This window comes from Helianthus annuus, chromosome 3 (assembly GCF_002127325.2).
Source record: "Helianthus annuus cultivar XRQ/B chromosome 3, HanXRQr2.0-SUNRISE, whole genome shotgun sequence".
In the NCBI taxonomy this organism is placed as follows: Eukaryota; Viridiplantae; Streptophyta; class Magnoliopsida; order Asterales; family Asteraceae; genus Helianthus; species Helianthus annuus.
In genome coordinates, this window is record NC_035435.2 from 50,316,989 (window position 1) to 50,338,260 (window position 21,272).

Below are 21,272 nucleotides of genomic sequence, written 5' to 3' on the forward strand. Positions count from 1 at the left end.
TACTAACAACACCCAACGGGGTATCGTATACGCGGGATTCTCAATACTAGAGCGTTACTGTTAAAATTTTGGTGTATCTAAAATCCTACCATTTAACTCCTATATATATGTGAAGCAAGCAGGCACCTCAATTCCTTTCTGGGCGATGTGGGACATTGACATGCTTGCTAGCTAGCTTGACGTGCTAGCTAGCTAGCTTAGTTATATTAATTCAGCTGCTTCACTCGTTTTTCTTGTATAACTTTTAAAATATGACGTTTATAAAACGAAGAATATGTCATTAGAACGAGCATATTTTTATCTACATTTTAACCTAAGTTTCATTAAAAACGGAGTAAGGTAAATAAAATAATATATTTAATTATTAATATTAAACGGTCTCTTATAATAGCCAGGGCTTGTACAGATGTCTCATATTTCAACTAACCATTTTACTCGTTACTTAGTCGTTCAACAATATATAAATTATAAATTTTAAATATAATTTTATTGGTTCACAAAACAGGATGTTACAACTCTCCCCACCTTATAGAAATTTCGTCCGCGAAATTTAAGCAAAGAGATGTGGATATTTTTGTTTCATCTCGTCTTCTTTTTCCCATGTCTCTTCAGGTCCTCTCCTTGCATCCCATTTGACTCGTACTAGAGGAAACTCACTGTTTCTTAATTTCTTTATGCGTCGATCTATGATCTGAATGGGGCGCTCTGTGAAGTTCAACTTGTCATTGATCTGGATCTCCTGCCAGGGTATCTTAAGTGACTCGTCCGCTAGACACTTTCTTAAATTTGACACGTGAAACGTGTCATGAATTCCTTGTAATTCTGTTGGCAATTTTAACCTATATGCTACAGGACCAACTCTTTTGATTATCTCAAATGGTCCAATATAGCGCGGACTTAGTTTTCCTTTCTTCCTGAAACGAATGATACCTTTCCAAGGCGAGACCTTAAGTAATACCTTGTCGCCAACTTGAAATTCTAAGGGTCTTCTTCGTCTGTCGGCGTAACTTTTCTGTTTATCTCTAGCAGTCTTCATTCTTTCTCGGATTTGTATGATTTTATTGGTAGTTTCTTCAATAATTTCGGGTCCAGCTAATGGATTTCTACCAATCTCAGTCCAACAAACTGGGGTACGACACTTCCTTCCATATAGTGCTTCAAACGGAGCCGCCTTGATGCTTGCGTGATAACTGTTATTGTATGCAAACTCTATTAGAGGTAAATGCTCATCCCAGTTTCCTCCAAAGTCTATCACACATGCCCTAAGCATGTCTTCCAGTGTTTGTATGGTTCTTTCACTTTGGCCATCTATCTGTGGGTGATAAGCCGTACTTAAATTTACTTTTGTTCCCAATTCCTTTTGGAAGCTTTGCCAAAATCTGGACGTAAAACGGCTATCTCTATCTGATATAATGGAGATAGGTACTCCATGACGGGTGACAATTTCTTGACATAAATTCTTGCTAATTTATCCATTTTATAATCTTCTCGTATTGGCAAGAAATGAGCAGACTTAGTTAGACGATCTACTATAACCCAAATAGTATCGTGACCATTCTTAGTTCGTGGAAGTTTAGTAATGAAATCCATGGTTATCATCTCCCATTTCCATTCAGGGATCTCGGGTTGGATTAAACATCCTGCAGGCTTCTGATGTTCTGTTTTGACCTGTGAACACGTCATGCATTTTTCCACATATTCATTGATTGATTGCTTCATCCTTGGCCACCAATATTCATCTCGAATATTCTTGTACATCTTCGTACTGCCAGGATGCATTGTATACTTTGATCTATGTGCTTCTTCCATCACCATATCCCTGAGTCCTCCCACAATAGGTATCCAAATCCTATTGTGGAGTCTTAGTATTCCATCTTCTCCTTTAACAAGTAGTTCTTGTTTTCCCACCATCCTTTCTTTGTTAATCTGCTCAACTTTCAGGGCATGTGTCTGTGCATCCTTAATTCGTTCTAGTAAACCTATTTTCACTTCAATTCTAGATGCACGTATTCTTAAAGGTTTAACTTTATCCTTCCGACTAAGGGCATCTACTACTACATTAGCTTTTCCTGGATGGTAACGAATTTCACAATCATAGTCATTCAACAACTCCATCCATCTCCTCTGTCTCATGTTCAACATCTTTTGCTCAAATATATACTTTAGGCTTTGGTGATCAGTGTAGATCACACACTTAGTTCCATATAAGTAATGCCTCCATATCTTGAGGGCAAATACTACTGCTCCGAGTTCTAGATCATGGGTGGTGTAATTTCTTTCATGTATCTTTAACTGTCGAGATGCATAGGCGATAACTTTGCCTCTTTGCATCAACACACACCCTAGTCTATAATGAGAAGCATCACAATATACTACAAAATCTTCGGTACCCTCGGGTAATGCAAGTACTGGGGCACTGGATAACTTTGTTTTCAAAAGATTAAAAGCTTCTTCTTGTTGGCTGCCCCAGACAAATGGGGTATTTTTCTGAGTCAGTGTCGTTAGAGGCATCGCTATCTTAGAGAAATCTTGAATGAACCTTCTATAATACCCTGCTAGCCCTAGGAAACGTCGAATTTCTGTGGGATTTCTTGGTGCCTCCCAATTCTTAACTACTTCAATCTTTGTAGGATCCACTTGTATGCCTTTTTCATTAACAACATGCCCTAAAAATTGGACTTCCCTAGTCCAGAATTCACACTTACTGAACTTGGCATAAAGTTTTTCTTCTTTTAGTAACTTAAGAATGGCACGGAGATGAGCCTCGTGTGTTTCTCTACTCTTAGAGTAGATTAGGATATCATCTATGAAGACGATTACAAATTGATCCAAGTATCGTTTGCAGACTTGGTTCATAAGGTCCATGAAGGCAGCTGGTGCATTAGTGAGGCCGAAAGGCATCACTAGGAACTCGTAGTGACCATACCTTGTCCTAAAGGCAGTCTTGGGTATATCGTCTTCTCTAACCTTTAATTGATGATACCCAGATCTTAGGTCTATCTTCGAGAAGTAGCTTGCGCCTTGTAATTGATCAAAAAGATCATCGATTCTTGGGAGTGGGTATCGATTCTTTATAGTGATCTTATTCAGGTCTCTATAATCAATACACATCCTCATTGAGCCATCTTTCTTCTTGACAAAGAGAATCGGCGCTCCCCATGGTGACGTGCTAGGACGTATGAATCCTTTGTCCAGTAACTCCTGGAGTTGGTTTCTCAACTCTTTCATTTCAGTCGGGGCAAGGCGGTACGGGGCTTTGACAATAGGGGTTGCTTCTGGGATCAAGTCGATTCTAAACTCAATTTGTCTGTCAGGTGGTAATCCGGGAAGATCTTCAGGGAATACTTCAGGGAATTCAACCACTACTGCTACCTCTTCTAGTTTCTTTTCTTCCTTTGCCTCTAGTGCATATACTAGGTAAGCTAAATGACCCTTTTGAATACACTTGGATACTTTTATCATGGAAATAAAACTTATGGGTTTACTAGGTATTTCCCCATCAATTGATACAGTTCCCCCTTTTGGGTCCTTAATTTGAATTTGCTTCTTATCACACAATATTTGAGCTTGGTGACTAGATAACCAATCCATTCCTATTACTACGTCGAACTCTCCAAGTTTCAGTGGTAGTAAGTCTATGGATATTGGGGTCTTACTAATCTGGATGGTACAATCCTTTACCACACTCACAATTTCTTCTTCCCTCCCATCTGCTAGTTTTACTATAAATGGCTTATCTAGCTTACAAGGAGTCTGATTAATCAAAACTCTAAAGTGCTCAGATATAAAACTTCTATCAGCACCAGTATCAAATAGTATTTTAGCATAAAAGTTGTTAAGGAGAAATGTACCTGTTATGACATCAGGGTTCCTACGAGCCTCTTCAGTATTCAGAACAAAAGCTCTCCCTCTTGCTTTATTAGGTTCCTCATTCCTCTTAGGATAGCTATCACTATAGTGGCCCGTCTCTCCACATTTAAAACACTTACGTGGCTCTCTACAATCACGATAGTTGTGTCCAGGTTTCTTATAGTTTCTACAGACTAACTGGTTACATGGACCGGAATGTCCTTTTCCACAAGTTGGGCACCTAGGTGGGGGTCCTCGTTGCCTCTTGAAATCTCTGTAATTGGGTTTCTTTTGTTCTTGGTAGTTTTCCCATTTCCTTTTCGGGATAGTTTCTGGGGTTTTCTTTTGTTGGATCTCAGTGGCGATAGTTGCCCCAGCCTCTACCGCATCATGATAGGTAGTTGGTTTGGTAGACTTGATAAACGTGCGATATTCTGTGGGGAGTCCCCACAGGAATCTTCGAATACGATTTTCTTCAGGGTTCACCAAGTAAGACACTATTCGAGACATTTCATTGAATTTGGTGACATATTCCCGGTATGTCTTATTCCCGAGTTCAAGATGCAAAAATTCCTTTTCTATTCTGTCAGTTTCGCTTGGTGGACAGAAGTAATTTGTAAACAGTTCTGAAAACTCCTTCCAACTCAGGCGATGTGCCAGATCATCACCTCTAGTTTTCTTTTGTATCCTCCACCAAAATAACGCTTCGGATTTAAACAAATGAACAGCAAACCTAACTTTATTTCTTTCATGGCAATCACTGACGTCTAGAATGGCTTCTACCTCACTTAGCCATTCATGTGCCTCAATAGCACCTTTCTTCCCGTCGAATGAAGGAGGATTACATGAAATGAAAGTCTTGTAATTACATTCTTTAGAGATTTCTATTTCTATAGCTTTAGATACTTTCGTATCATCTACCTTCTTTTCCGGGCGAGGTTCTTCTCGTGGAGTTGGTGTAGGTGTAGGTGCAGTGCTTCCCTCAGATTGCCCTGATCGTTCTGTATTCTGACGTTCGCGTCCCTGTGCGTTGGCAAGGATTTGCGCAACTCGGACGGCAATCCGATCGATCATGTCATCTCCTAAGTTTACAGGTTCGCTATGACGAGCAGGATTAACTGATGGGTTAGGTTGACGATTGTTGTTAACCGAAGGTTCTGCCGACATTTTCTATATTTTTCATGAAAAATACTACTTCAATATTCTATTTATTAACGAGCACTTAGAATAATTAATTCACATAATACAATATTTTTCAAATGTAACATGTTGAAAATATAACTCTACTATGAACATTTTACTATAATTAAATTTATAAATTAATTAATCATAGTAAAGATTTTTAATATTGAAACTTAAAAGAATTAATGTTTAACTAAACATACTACTAACCTGCTCATGTGCTTTATGTGCGAGAGAAGGTTGTGTATGATTTGTATGAAGGAGGTTGGCATCTATTTATATTAACAATGAACTACGCTATTGGCCGCCTTCATTTTTTTTTACTCTATGATACATGATTGAGAAGAAATATTACTTACTCAAATAATACACAAGTATCATTATATATATGCACTTCATGTATACAACATATACGTATTACATTTTATCTTTTAGATTTTATTATTATTATTATTATTATTATTATTATTATTATTATTATTATTATTATTATTATTATTACTATTATTTTCTCCTAACGAGTAAAGAAGACAAGATTTACGAGTAATTATTGTTAAGGGTAGTGTGTACAAAGTGGTAACGAAATGAGGATTTATAGGTTGTAATTATTACTATGGGTATTTTCTAATGACTCTATATCCTTAGTAAGTTCATACCCGGATTTATCTATTATTCGTATTTCAAAGTCAGCCAGAGCATCCTAAAAATTACATAAGCTGGCGTGTTCTCTTAGGTTGAAGCCTAGGTATCCATACCAAATACCTAATTCGCTAAAACCTTTGGCTCTGATACCAACTGTGACACCACACCCAGATAAGGATGCACCATACACAATTGATGCCAACTTACCAGTAAACACTTACGTTATCGATACAAACGGTAATGTACAAAAGTTGGAAACTTAAAGGTACAAAGTTTGGTCAAACTACTATTAGCTGATCACGCAAAATTTCCACCAGATAAGAAAGTTTGAGATACTTTATTTCACTAGTCACGCCTATCCGAGATAAACAACCCGCCCAAGACTAACCATCATTTCGTGTGACACATGCTTAAAAGACATAAGATATTACACTGGTGAGTTTATGAATATACACAATTTACAATTCACATTATTTAATCATGACTTGTACCCGCCCATGTTATCATAACCCAACGTTACCACGTAACTTACATAACCATACAGTTAATGCCCACTACACCACAGGTGTAGTACCGACAAATCCCGCCGTAGCGGCACGTATAAGGGACCACAAATATCATGTGTATATCATGCTCAGGTTATATACATGCGTACAACAGTCATGCCACATTATTACAGTTTAGGACAAGCATGTTCATATTTGAAAAGCATTCATAAAACTCACCTCTTGCTAGTAGCTAACCGTTGATACAATTGCTAGTATGATCAGGTACTATCTCAAGGTCCTGACACAATTTACATAATCCTAAGTTAGGTAATGGTACACCTAACTAATCATTATCATGGTTGGATATTGGTTAACCCTACCTTGTTTAAGCATGGTTGATCAGTCCATGCCTAACTAAGGCTAGGCTACCCAATACCCGCCCCTAACAATAACCCTAGTACCTAAAAATAATACTAACACTACTACCACTAATATATTATTACTAATAATAAAACTAATATTAACTACTAAAAGTAAATAATAAATAACTAAACATAAACTTAAACGAGAGTATACCTCAAGACTATCTACGGCACGTTGATGTAGAGTTTCCCTACTCCTGCTCCTACTCGTGCTCCAAAAACGACTACTAACAACACCCAAGGGGGTATCGTATACGCGGGATTCTCAATACTAGAGCGTTCCTGTTAAAATTTTGGTGTATCTAAAATCCTACCATTTAACTCCTATATATATGTGAGGCAAGCAGGCACCTCAATTCCTTTCTGGGCGATGTGGGACATTGACGTGCTTGCTAGCTAGCTTGACGTGCTGGCTAGCTAGCTTAGTTATATTAATTCAGCTGCTTCACTCGTTTTTCTTGTATAACTTTTAAAATATGATGTTTTATAAAACGACGAATATGTCATTTGAACGAGCATATTTTTATCTATATTTTAGCCTAAGTTTCATTAAAAACGGAGTAATGTAAATAAAATAATATATTTAATTATTAATATTAAACGGTCTCTTATAATAGCCAGGACTTGTACAGATGTCTCATATTTCAACTAAATTTTTCAACTAACCATTTTACTCGTTACTTAGTCGTTCAACAATATATAAATTTTAAATTTTAAATATAATTTTATTGGTTCACAAAACAGGATGTTACAAAGGTAGCGCTCGTTTCGTGGATAGTAATGGAATTGGAATTGAAATTTGCACAAGAATTGAAATTTGCACAAGAATTGAAATTTGATTCGGAATTTACGTGTTTTTGTTTCAAAGAATCGAATGAAATCTGGATGGAGTTGTAATGTAGATTCCCTTTCTTTTGTTATTATTCAATTTCAACTAGAATTTATACCCGCGCTTCGCGGCGGGATAACGTTTTTTTAAAGTTGCGCGTACGTCAAAACATAACTTAAATTTATACCACTTGTAACTAAAGCTAAACACATAAAACTCGATTACAAAAGTATTTAGAAAGTTAAATGGTTGTCAGTGTCAATGCCGAAAGTTGAGAAAACACAAAAAAAAATTATGTCGAAATGTAAATCAACTTAAGTTTATATCCGCACATAAATAAAAATAAAGACGTAAAACTCGATTAAAAAGTATTTAGAAAGTTAAGGGTTGTAAGAGTCAATGCTGAAAATTAAAGGTTAAAAGTAAAAAAAAAAACAAAAAATTATGTCGAAACGTAAATCAACTTAAGTTTATATCAACACGTAATTAAAAATAAAGACGTAAAACTCGGTTAAAAGTATTTAGAAAGTTAAGGGGTCGTAAGAGTCAATACTAAAAGTCAAAGGTTAAAAGTAAAAAGAAAGAAAACAAAAAAAAGACAAAAAAAAAGTTAAAGTATTTAAAAAGTTAAGGGGGACGTAAGAGTCAAGGTTAAAAGTAAAAAGAAAGAAAACAAAAAAAAAGAAAAAAAAAGCACTGTAGCACCGTAGACGTAAAACGCGGTTAAAAAGTATTTAGAAAATTAAAGGGTCGTAAGAGTCAATACACAAAGTTAAAGGTTAAAAGTTAAAAGAAAAAAAACTAAAAATTGACAAAAAAAAAAAGTTAAAGTATTTAGAAAGCTAAGGGGTCGTAAGAGTCAATACTGAAAGTTAAAGGATAAAAGTAAAAAAAAGAAAAAAAATTACTGTAGCACTTTATCAATGAAACCAAGTTGTTCTTTAATATTATTTATAATTCTTTTTTTTTTTAAATCAACAAAGTAAAAAAGTTGAATCAACATTTCAATTCTATCAACATTTCATGCCATTTCGTAAAAGGAATAGTACCCAAAGCTCCATTACCTACGTTGAGCACCACTGAAAATGAAATCCTTTGTTGCAAATATGCATATGGATTAATCTTCTCGAGATTGTTCGATACATGGCTTTTAATATAATAAAGAGTAAAATACCAAAATGGTCTCTGTGTTTAGGTCGTTTTTGCCACTTCAGTACAAAACTGAAACTTCTTGTGTCTAGGTCACTAAGGTTTAATTTTTATTGTCATTTCCATCCAAATCACTAACTCAATTAAACTGTACTGTTAACTTATGTACAATTTTGGAAATTCATAAACCTTAGGGACGATTTTGGCAATTTACATATTTATTCTTTTTTAAATAAAAAAATTAATTGTAAATATATATATATATATATACATACATATATATACACATGCACAAACATTTGTATATACGTACTTATTTTTTAGTTTTCTTTTCTACCTTTAAAATAAAAAATAATAAATTAACCATAATGTATTTACATATACAGAAACATTTATAATTTTATATATATATAAGGAAGCTTTATTGGGGACGGGGGTAGCCTGACCCTCACCGATTTTTCGCTCGTAGTGATAATTTTACTAAAAATTTCTGAATTCTTTTAGTGGAAAATATTAGTTTTTGTAAAAGTCCGGCCCTCATAGATTTGAATTTTTAGAGTCTGGACCCCATTGAGGTTTTCATTTAATCTCCATCTATATACATACCATACACACTATTGCTCTTCTATTATTCTCTATTCTTCACCTCCATCACCACCTCAACCACTGCCACCACCAACACCACCCCGTCTATCTTGGCACTCGTACCTCATCTCCCTTTGTCGACCCATCATACCAAGCATTAGTACCATCCATTGTACCAAATATAATTAGTTTATTATTATTTTATTTAAAGGTAAAAAAGAAAATTGAAAAAAAATGTGTAAATTTATAAATATGTGTATATGTATATATATTTTATTTATAATTATCTTTATTGTTTTTGATTTAAAGATAAAAATAAAATTAAAAGAATTGAAAAACAAAAGAATAAATGAGAAAGCGTTAAAATCATCATTGAGGCTTAAAAGTTACCAAAATCGTCTGAAGTAATAAACCTAAAAGGTATGATTGACAAAATAAAGCTTATTGAATATTAATAATTACAAGAGAATATATTGATTGGAAGTTAAATTGGACACCATGTTTTAAGAACTAGAATTTTGACCCTGTCGCGCGTTGCGGCGGCAACATAACGTTTGTGGCTTAATCGTAATCTTTTTTTCTAATATTTGACGACTCCAATAATTATGGCAAGTTGGTAATTAAAAAAAAAGAATGTTATGCCAATGACAATCCCAACCATTGAATAAAACAAATTAGGGCGTTATATGCATTAAAGTAGAGTTTTGGCCCACTTATGATCCGTTTGACCGGTTCAAGCCCATTTCCCCTGTTTCACCATCTTAATTAGTTTTTCTATTTGACTCGTTTGAGATAGAATACAAAGCAAATCGATTCATTGATATGCAAACGGGTCAAAACTATCACCTCAAAGAAATATCATGATCTATTGATTGCATTGTTACATAGCAGCAATATATCACAAAAAAAAATGCAAATAAAAGCTAAAAGCTTACCTAAAGTATCTTATGGTGTTGGTGGGGTATATAATGTTGCCAAGCATATCTTCCTTCTCTAGAAAGCAAGATCATTGACCAAGGGGGAAGATAAATAGCCTTCCTGACGAAATTTGGACTACTTGTATCTCTAACACCAACAGATGCTTTAAACTCCACAATGCAAGATCCCAATAATGAAAGGCTGAATGGGTATCTACATGCGGGGACAAACCCACACCTGTGGGGTATTCGTTAACCGGTATCAAAGTATAGAAAATATCTTTATTACTCACAAAAAAATAGAATTAGAAGGGCTAAATGTACATTCCTTGGCTTACCAATGGAGGTGGCAAAATGGGACCATTCGGCAACGGGTCAAAACGGGTAACTTAGGCACTGGTTGGTTGGCCCCCAAAACACCTAAGTCCAAAATTGCGTTATCCGAACCTCGGCCATCTTAGAGTAACTGTGGCTGACTGTGACAAATCATTGATATGCCTTAGATTTAAATAAGTAGGTACCTCTAATATTTTAACAAACATATATCAGATATACACAGCTACAAAATTTAATCATAATTTGTTAGACATAAACAAATAATTATGTTATGACAAAATAGTTATTCTACTAAATTATTTCATCAATGTATAATAGACCTTATCCTAAATTCCTAATCTGATTATTATTTCTAAAGCAATGCTCTCGATAATTATTACCGAAAAGAATTTATAAGTAAATAACTAATATTAATTTTATGGTGTGGTTGGATAAACAAAATAACAAAATTGAGAACAAAGTGGGCATGATGACTAAAAAAATAACACGGAGCGATTTTTCCGGTGGAGTAATTTACACCCAAAAACCCAAGTTTTAAATTTACGTTTGTTATACGCATAGCAATTACCTCATTATTGTAGAAAATTGGATCGAAGATTCATGATGATCACGATCATTTCTTGCTGATTTTAGATATGATTGTTTGAAAGGAACGAAGATGATGCAACTGTCAAATAAATCGGCGGGTTTCAGAGATGCAAGACATGTCTGAATCATACTCGTTCGCTAGTGATAAAGCTGATAAACTCGGAAACGCGTTCCTGAACAATAACCAGCAACCAACACAATCTTCTAGAAAAACAACATTAGGCATACGGTAAAGTGACGGTGTAGACAGAAGCGTCCAATCCTGCACAAAGAATCTATATGTGGGGAAAAAACAATCATATGCATTAAAAGGGGAACAACCGAAGGACCAGGAAAAAAAGATTTACATAATCTAAGGGCAATCAAAGGATAAACAGGATAACACAACATAAATAAAACCGTATCCTGGACAGGAGGTAGCGGAAGAACCTATGGCGCTCATTTCACCTGTGGCGAAATAGCTGCAAACCTAGATTCAAGGTCAAACAAAACTTGCTAATCAAATTCAATATATGACTGCAATCCTAATTTTCTCACCATTAATCACACTGTGTATTCAACTTACTTTGACTAAACCGTTCTTTAATCAACTCAAACATGAAAAAAAGATAGGGAAAGACGATCTTAGCACTAATTTATTCAATTTCTAAGCAATTGCACTTAGAACCGTACTTTTAATTGGATGGTTCTATCCTAAAGTTCATGTAATCAAGCTCCCTCCTTAGAAAACCCACATTAATATTGCCAAAAACAACCTTTTTTTACCCAAACAAATAACCAAAGACATCCCCATTTACCAATTTTCGCTCAAATATTTGATTCCACAATGAAACAATCAACGTTTTCCCAAATTTTCCAAGAATATTTACAAATATCTCTTTTTATAACCCACAAATAGCCTATGCCTTTGCATTTTTGGCAAAAGAATAACATTTTTTGTTAAGAAAAATTAGGGTTCAAGAGCTCATAATATGAAGGAAATGAAGACAACAACTTCGAATGTAGGTTAAGAATATGAACTTACAAGAGAAGATGATGCAGTGGTGAAGACGATGGATCAAGTGAGCAGTGAATCGATGGGAAGAAAGGCAGATAGTGAGAGCAGAGGAAGAAAGATCCGGAAGAAAAGGATAAATAGAGAGAACACGTGTATTAAGAGAGAAAGCGTTGGTGGCAAAGCCACCGACCTTTATCTTTAAGATTATATAAATTAGACTAGAGTTTTATAAGGCCATGGGGTGTATTCTAACATCTAGAGTGTTAACAATGATATGGCATGTTAATTAACATTGCAAATCACTCCCTCTTTGTGTTAAAGTGCCTTAAATGAGTTATGTGTTAACATGTTAACCCAATGTTAAGAGATTGAATTAATTATTACTTTCTTTTTTAGACAAAAACTCAATGTTAAAGTGCATTAAATGAGTTATCTATATATATTAATAAATGAGATGATGTGGGCTATGTATCCTTGAATGGTGAAGCCATTTTGATGATGTGGCAACCATTGCTTTAGTGGAGTTTGATTTTGGGAGGGAATTGATGTAATTCTCTATAAACAAACCAAGTTTCACAAAACACAAACCAAAACTTATTTCCACGCGGGATCCAAATTGTTTGGGTCGGTTTATTCCGGTTTTCCAAAAACCCCATTTTGAATATGGATCCTATTTATTATTTTGACTCAATTATTCTTCATAAACATCTTCCTACAAACAAGTTCTTTCTCTCTGTTCTCTCTCTTCTACTTACCTTCTCCTATCATAAACTTAAAGCAAGAATCCTTCACAAATCAAAGGAAAACTACATGATCGCAGCGAAATACTCTTTATTTTTGTTCTTCGATCGTATAGTAGGTTGTTTTTGGTCAAAACCCATTCGGAAAATGCTAATGATTATTGTTGTTCTTTTTATTTTTTTGTAGATCATTCTACTTATTCTGCAGGTATGTAAATTATATTAGATTGTTATGTATTGTAAATGCTTAATCGCACCTTTTTATCATTTTTCTGTAATTTTTTTTGTTGTTGATGATGATTTTAATTCTCCGATTCTAATCTTATGAATGGATCTATTCTTGATGTCTTCAAAGAGTGATGTTGTTAGTGATTTTTTATCTTGTTTTTTTGTTTTTTCATGAGAAACCCTAAATTTTATGCAACTGCCGGACTCTAAATCTTCGTTGAACTGAAGAGGTAAGTTTAACTTTATGGTTGTTTTGGTGTTTTTTGATCCGATAATTGTTATAGGTTAAATCGTTTATGCTAATCTGTATAATTTTTTAGTTATTTTTATTATTTTTTATTTTTGAAAATCTAACTATAATATATTTTAAAATTTGAATGTCTTTGTTTTCTTAGTAATAAATTTTGTATTGTATTAATTATCAATCCATTAAAGATTTGTTATTTCCTTTATTTTAAGTATGATAATTTTCCGGAATTAAGGTTTCTATTTCTATAAATAAATGGTGATTTATTTTTAGTATGATAATTTACGGGATTGGATGTTAGTGATTTAATTTTCAGAATTCAAATTTTAAATTTTGAGGTTTCTATTTTAAATTTTAAATTTTGAGGTTTCTATTTTAAATTTTAAATTTTGAGCAATTTTAAATTTCGTTAGTGATTTATTTTTAGTATGATAATTTTCCGGAATTAAGGTTTCTATTTCTATAAATAAATTGTGTTATGTTTTTTGAAATCTCAAATTTAAAATTTTAAGGCTTCTATTTCTATTTTCAAAATTGAAATTTTAAATTTAAATTTTGAGCAATTTTACATTTCGTTAGTGATTTATTTTTAGTATGATAATTTTTCGGAATTAAGCTTTCTATTTCTATTTCCGGAATTCAAATTTTAAATTTAAAATTTTGAGCAATTTTAAATTTCGTTAGTGATTTATTTTTAGTATGATAATTTTCCGGAATTAAGGTTTCTATTTCTGTAAATAAATGGTGTTACGTTTTTTGAAACCTCAAATTTAGAATTTTAAGGTTTCTATTTCTATTTCCAGAATTCAAAATTTAAATTTAAAACTTTGAGCAATTTTAAATTTCGTTAGTGATTTATTTTTAGTTTGATAATTTTTAGGAATTAAGGTTTCTGTTTCTATTTCCGAAGTTCAAATTTAAATTTAAAATTTAAAATTTTGAACAATTTTAAATTTCGTTAGTGATTTATTTTTAGTATGATAATTTTCCGGAATTAAGGTTTCTATTTCTGTAAATAAATGGTGTTACGTTTTTTGAAACCTCAAATTTAGAATTTTAAGGTTTCTATTTCTATTTCCAGAATTCAAAATTTAAATTTAAAACTTTGAGCAATTTTAAATTTCGTTAGTGATTTATTTTTAGTTTGATAATTTTCAGGAATTAAGGTTTCTGTTTCTATTTCCGAAGTTCAAATTTAAATTTAAAATTTTAAGCAATTTTAAATTTCGTCAGTGATTTATTTTTAGTATGATAACTTTCCGGAATTAAGGTTTCTATTTCTATAAATAAATGGTGTTACGTTTTTTGAAACCTCAAATTTAAAATTTTAAGGTTTTCTATTTCCATTTCCAGAATTCAAATTTTAAATTTAAAATTTTTAGCAATTTTAAATTCGTTAGTGATTTATTTTTAGTATGATAATTTTCCGGAATTAAGGTTTCTATTTCTATTTTCGGAATTCAAATTTTAAATTTAAAATTTTGAGCAATTTTAAATTTCGTTAGTGATTTATTTTTGAAACCTCAAATTTAAATTTTAGTGATTTATTTTTAGTTTGATAATTTTCCGGAATTAAAGTTTCTATTTCTATAAATAAATGGTGATTTATTTTTAGTATGATAATTTACGGGATTGGATGTTAGTGATTTAATTTTCAGAATTCAAATTTTAAATTTTAAATTTTAAATTTTGAGGTTTCTATTTTAAATTTTGAGCAATTTTAAATTTCGTTAATGATTTATTTTTAGTATGATAATTTTCGGAATTAAGTTTTCTGTTTTTATAAATAAATGGTGTTACGTTTTTTGAAACCTCAAATTTAAAACTTTAAGGTTTCTATTTCTATTTCCGGAATTCAAATTTTAAATTTAAAATTTTGAGCAATTTTAAATTTCGTTAGTGATCTATTTTTAGTATGATAATTTTGTGGAATTAAGGTTTCTATTTCTATTTCCGGAATTCAAATTTTAAATTTTAAATTTTGAGCGATTTTAAATTTCGTTAGTGATTTATTTTTGAAACCTCAAATTTAAATTCTAGTGATTTATTTGTAGTATGATAATTTTCCGGAATTAAGGTTTCTATTTCTATTTCTATTTCCGGAATTCAAATTTTAAATTTAAAATTTTGAGCAATTTTAAATTCCGTTAGTGATTTAATTTTAGTATGATAATTTTCCGAAATTAAGGTTTCTATTTCTATAAATAAATGGTGTTACGTTTTTGAAACATTTTTTTGTTTGTTTCGGTTTTATATGTTTTCCCGCTGTTATGAGTTTATTTCTATAAATAATTTATCGTTTTTTCGTGTTTAAAACTGTTCACATTTAATTTGCAGGTATGGATTTGAGTAATAACAGTCCTTCATTCTTAAAGCTGATTGAGGACGTTGATCCTATTTTTTTTTGGTATGTTTATTGGTTTTATGATTACTAAACATATTGTATTTAGACTTATGTATTTAATTTTTTTTTGTTTTCACTGATAGGAAATACCTAATGAATTTGCTTCATTAATGTGGGGAGAACAACCACCTTACAAGGAATCTAACTACGATTCATTGTTTACAAGGAATTTGCTTTATTTAATTTTGTATTTATTTTTTCGGTATAATTTTAGGTTTCATTGTTTATGCTGATGTGTATAATTTTGTAAAATATATATATTTTTTTTTGCAAATCTAACTATGATATTTTTTAAAATTTGAATATTTGGGTTGTTTCTAATAAATTTTGTACTGTTTTAATATGTATTAATTACAATCCATCAATGATTTCGTTATTTTCTTAAATTTTAGTATTATATGGTTTTCCTAAATTAAGGTATCTCTTTCTATAAATAAATGGTGGAGCAATTTTAAATTTTGAAGTCAATCATTATTTTAAATTTAAATTTTGAAGTCAATCACTATTGTAAATCTTCCATTTTTTTGTTGTTCAAGATGTTTAATTCCGTTAGAATTAAAAGGGTTTGGAAATAAAAGGTTTGGAGTTTAGGTTTTTAGTTTAGATCTATGTTAGTGATTTATTTTTCACGAACTGAGCCATCTGGGTTGGATTTATAGTTTACATTTTTCCATGTTTATATATTAGTGTTAGTTTGTTTTCTTTTTTGTTGTAGCTGATGTAGGTGTCATTGTATCATAATATAAGAATCTATATATATTAATAAATGAGATGATGTGGGCTATGTGTCCTTGAATGGTGAAGCCATTTTGATGATGTGGCAACCATTGCTTTAGTGGAGTTTGATTTTGGGAGGGAATTAATGTAATTCTCTATAAACAAACCAAGTTTCACAAAACACAAACCAAAACTTATTTCCACGCGGGATCCGAATTGTTTGGGTCGGTTTATTCCGGTTTTCCAAAAACCCCATTTTGAATATGGATCCTATTTATTATTTTGACTCAATTATTCTTCATAAACATCTTCTTACAAACAAGTTCTTTCTCTCTGTTCTCTCTCTTCTACTTACCTTCTCCTATCATAAACTTAAAGCAAGAATCCTTCACAAATCAAAGGTAAACTACATGATCGCAGCGAAATACTCTTTATTTTTGTTCTTCGATCGTATAGTAGGTTGTTTTTGGTCAAAACCCATTCAGAAAATGCTAATGATTATTGTTGTTCTTTTTATTTTTTTGTAGACCATTCCACTTATTCTGCAGGTATGTAAATTATATTAGATTGTTATGTATTGTAAATGCTTAATCGCACCTTTTTATCATTTTTCTGTAATTTTTTTTGTTGTTGATGATGGTTTTAATTCTCCTATTCTAATCTTATGAATGGATCTATTCTTGATGTCTTCAAAGAGTGATGTTGTTAGTGATTTTTTATTTTGTTTTTTGTTTTTTCATGAGAAACCCTAAATTTTATGCAACTGCCGGACTCTAAATCTTCGTTGAACTGAAGAGGTAAGTTTAATTTTATGGTTGTTTTGGTGTTTTTTGATCCGATAATTGTTATAGGTTAAATCGTTTATGCTAATCTGTATAATTTTTTAGTTATTTTTATTATTTTTATTTTTGAAAATCTAACTATAATATATTTTAAAATTTGAATATCTTTGTTTTCTTAGTAATAAATTTTGTATTGTACTAATTATCAATCCATTAAAGATTTGTTATTTCCTTTATTTTAAGTATGATAATTTTCCGGAATTAAGGTTTCTATTTCTATAAATAAATGGTGATTTATTTTTAGTATGATAATTTACGGGATTGAATGTTAGTGATTTAATTTTCAGAATTCAAATTTTAAATTTTAAATTTTAAATTTTAAATTTTAAATTTTAAGGTTTCTATTTTAAATTTTAGATTTTGAGGTTTCTATTTTAAATTTTAAATTTTAAATTTTGAGCAATTTTAAATTTCGTTAATGATTTATTTTTAGTATGATAATTTTCCGGAATTAAGGTTTCTATTTCTATAAATAAATTGTGTTATGTTTTTTGAAATCTCAAATATAAAATTTTAAGGCTTCTATTTCTATTTTCGAAATTCAAATTTTAAATTTAAAATTTTGAGCAATTTTAAATTTCGTTAGTGATTTATTTTTAGTATGATAATTTTTCGGAATTAAGCTTTCTATTTCAATTTCTATTTCCGGAATTCAAATTTTAAATCTAAAATTTTGAGCTATTTTAAATTTCGTTATTGATTTATTTTTGAAACCTCAAATTTAAATTTTAGTGATTTATTTTTTCTATGATAATTTTCCCAAATTAACGTTTTTATTTCTATAAATAAATGGGGATTTATTTATAGTACGACAATTTTTAGTATAATAATTTATCGGATTGGATGTTAGTGATTTAATTTTCAGAATTCAAATTTTAAATTTTAAATTTTGAGGTTTCTATTTTAAATTTAAAACTTAAAAGTTAAAATTTTGAACAATTTTAAATTTCGTTAGTGATTTATTTTTAGTATGATAATTTTCCGGAATTAAGGTTTCTGTTTCTGTAAATAAATGGTGTTACGTTTTTTGAAACCTCAAATTTAAAATTTTAAGGTTTCTATTTCTATTTCCAGAATTCAAATTTTAAATTTAAAACTTTGAGCAATTTTAAATTTCGTTAGTGATTTATTTTTAGTTTGATAATTTTTAGGAATTAAGGTTTCTGTTTCTATTTCCGAAATTCAAATTTTAAATTTAAAATTTTGAGCAATTTTAAATTTCGTCAGTGATTTATTTTTAGTATGATAACTTTCCGGAATTAAGGTTTCTATTTCTATAAATAAATGGTGTTACGTTTTTTGAAACCTCAAATTCAAAATTTTAAGGTTTCTATTTCTATTTCCAGAATTCGAATTTTAAATTTAAAATTTTTAGCAATTTTAAAATTTGTTACTGATTTATTTTTAGTATGATAATTTTCCGGAATTAAGGTTTCTATTTCTATTTTTGGAATTCAAATTTTAAATTTAAAATTTTGAGCAATTTTAAATTTCGTTAGTGATTTATTTTTAAAACCTTAAATTTAAATTTTAGTGATTTATTTTTAGTTTGATAATTTTCCGGAATTAAAGTTTCTATTTCTATAAATAAATGGTGATTTATTTTTAGTATGATAATTTACGGGATTGGATGTTAGTGATTTAATTTTCAGAATTCAAATTTTAAATTTTAAATTTTAAATTTTAAATTTTGAGGTTTCTATTTTAAATTTTGAGGTTTCTATTTTAAATTTTGAGCAATTTTATATTTCGTTAATGATTTATTTTTAGTATGATAATTTTCCGGAATTAATTTTTCTATTTTTATAAATAAATGGTGTTACATTTTTTGAAACCTCAAATTTAAAATTTTAAGGTTTCTATTTCTATTTCCGGAATTCAAATTTTAAATTTAAAATTTTGTGCAATTTTAAATTTCGTTAGTGATTTATTTTTAGTATGATAATTTTGTGGAATTAAGGTTTCTATTTCTATTTCCGGAATTCAAATTTTAAATTTAAAATTTGAGCGATTTTAAATTTCGTTAGTGATTTATTTTTGAAACCTCAAATTTAAATTTTAGTGATTTATTTGTAGTATGATAATTTTCCGGAATTAAGGTTTCTATTTCTATTTCTATTTCCGGAATTCAAATTTTAAATTTAAAATTTTGAGCAATTTTAAATTCCGTTAGTGATTTAATTTTAGTACGATAATTTTCCGAAATTAATGTTTCTGTTTCTATAAATAAATGGTGTTACGTTTTTGAAACATTTTTTTGTTTGTTTCGGTTTTATATGTTTTCCCGCTATTATGAGTTTATTTCTATAAATAATTTATCGTTTTTTCGTGTTTAAAACTGTTCACATTTAATTTGCAGGTATGGATTTTAGTAATAACAGTCCTTCATTCTTAAAGCTGATTGAGGACGATGATCCTATTTTTTTTGGGTATGTTTATTGGTTTTATGATTACTAAACATATTGTATTTAGACTTATGTATTTAATTTTTTTTTGTTTTCCCTGATAGGAAATACCTAACGAATATGCTTCATTAATGTGGGGAGAACAACCACCTTACAAGGAATCTAACTATGATTCATTGTTTACAAGGAATTTGCTTTATTTAATTTTGTATTTATTTTTTCGGTATAATTTTAGGTTTCATTGTTTATGCTGATGTGTATAATTTTGTAATATATATATATATATATATATATATATATATATATATATATATATATATATATATTTGCAAATCTAACTATGATATTTTTCAAAATTTGAATATTTGGGTTATTGCTAATAAATTTTGTACTGTTTTAATATGTATTAATTACAATCCATCAAAGATTTCGTTATTTCTTTAAATTTTAATATTATATGGTTTTCCTAAATTAAGGTATCTCTTTCTATAAATAAACGGTGGAGCAATTTTAAATTTTGAAGTCAATCATTATTTTAAATTTAAATTTTGAAGTCAATCATTATTGTAAATCTTCCATTTTTTTGTTGTTCAAGATGTTTAATTCCGTTAGAATTAAAAGGGTTTGGAAATAAAAGGTTTGGAGTTTAGGTTTTCAGTTTAAATCTATGTTAGTGATTTATTTTTCACGAACTGAGCCATCTGGGTTGGATTTATAGTTTACATTTTTCCATGTTTATATATTAGTGTTAGTTTGTTTTCTTTTTTGTTGTAGCTGATGTAGGTGTCATTGTATCATAATATAAGAATCCAAACATGTATTTTTTTTGTTGATTTTTTTTGTTGTAGCTGATGTGGGTGGGGCAAGGTTGGCAATAGGTATGAGTCGGGTCAAAAAAATTGATTTAGAGTGTAGAGTGATAGTGAGGTATTGTCTATACGTGTATATAAATTTTTAAAAAATAATCCATTATACTAAAAAACTATAAATGATTAATATACATTCTTGCTTTTGTATGTTTTTATGGCTCTTTACAAGAAGAAAAAAATTTAAGAAACCGAATTAAAAATTTATAGTGGAGAAAATGGAAATATGATACTTTAGATGTTAAAAGTGTTATTTTTATACTTTTATTTGTTGTAAATTAAATTTTCCTACCCGGAAAATTTCCGGGTTATAACCTAGTGTGTTAACATGTTAAAAAAAAAAGTTGATTTGTCACTTAGGTGCAGTTAAGTTAGGCTAAAATATACCGAAAGGCCTAAGATTGGTAAGTGTGGTTTAAAGCTTCTAGAGGCTTTCTTATGCAAGTCAGCGCCACCTAGGCGCCACCCCTTAGACTATTCACATTCACAACCCAACCCAACCCAACTTTTAATAAAAAACTAATTTCTCTATCTTCCACCTAATCAACCCAACCAATCCCAATATTCCACATCCATTAACAACCCAACCTAAACTATTTTTTAATTATGATTTAGATTTTAAATTATTATTTAAAATTTATTATAAGTAATAACAATGTTTTTTCTTTTAAACTATATTATTTTAAATATAAAAAATGATTAAAAAATTATATGCATCAAAATACTTAATTATATAGATAAATCAAGTTACAATCCTAACATGGAATCTAATAATACAATTTCAGATATATGAACAAAAAAATCAGTTTTTAATAAAATTTATATCTAAATGGTAAAAA

General features: G+C 30.1%; 1 pseudogene; it reads right to left on the bottom strand.

The window, feature by feature from the left end:
* Positions 1–518: 518 nt before the first annotated feature.
* Positions 519–5,016, bottom strand: LOC110931482 (annotated as a pseudogene).
* Between the last annotated feature and the right edge of the window lie 16,256 nt (positions 5,017–21,272).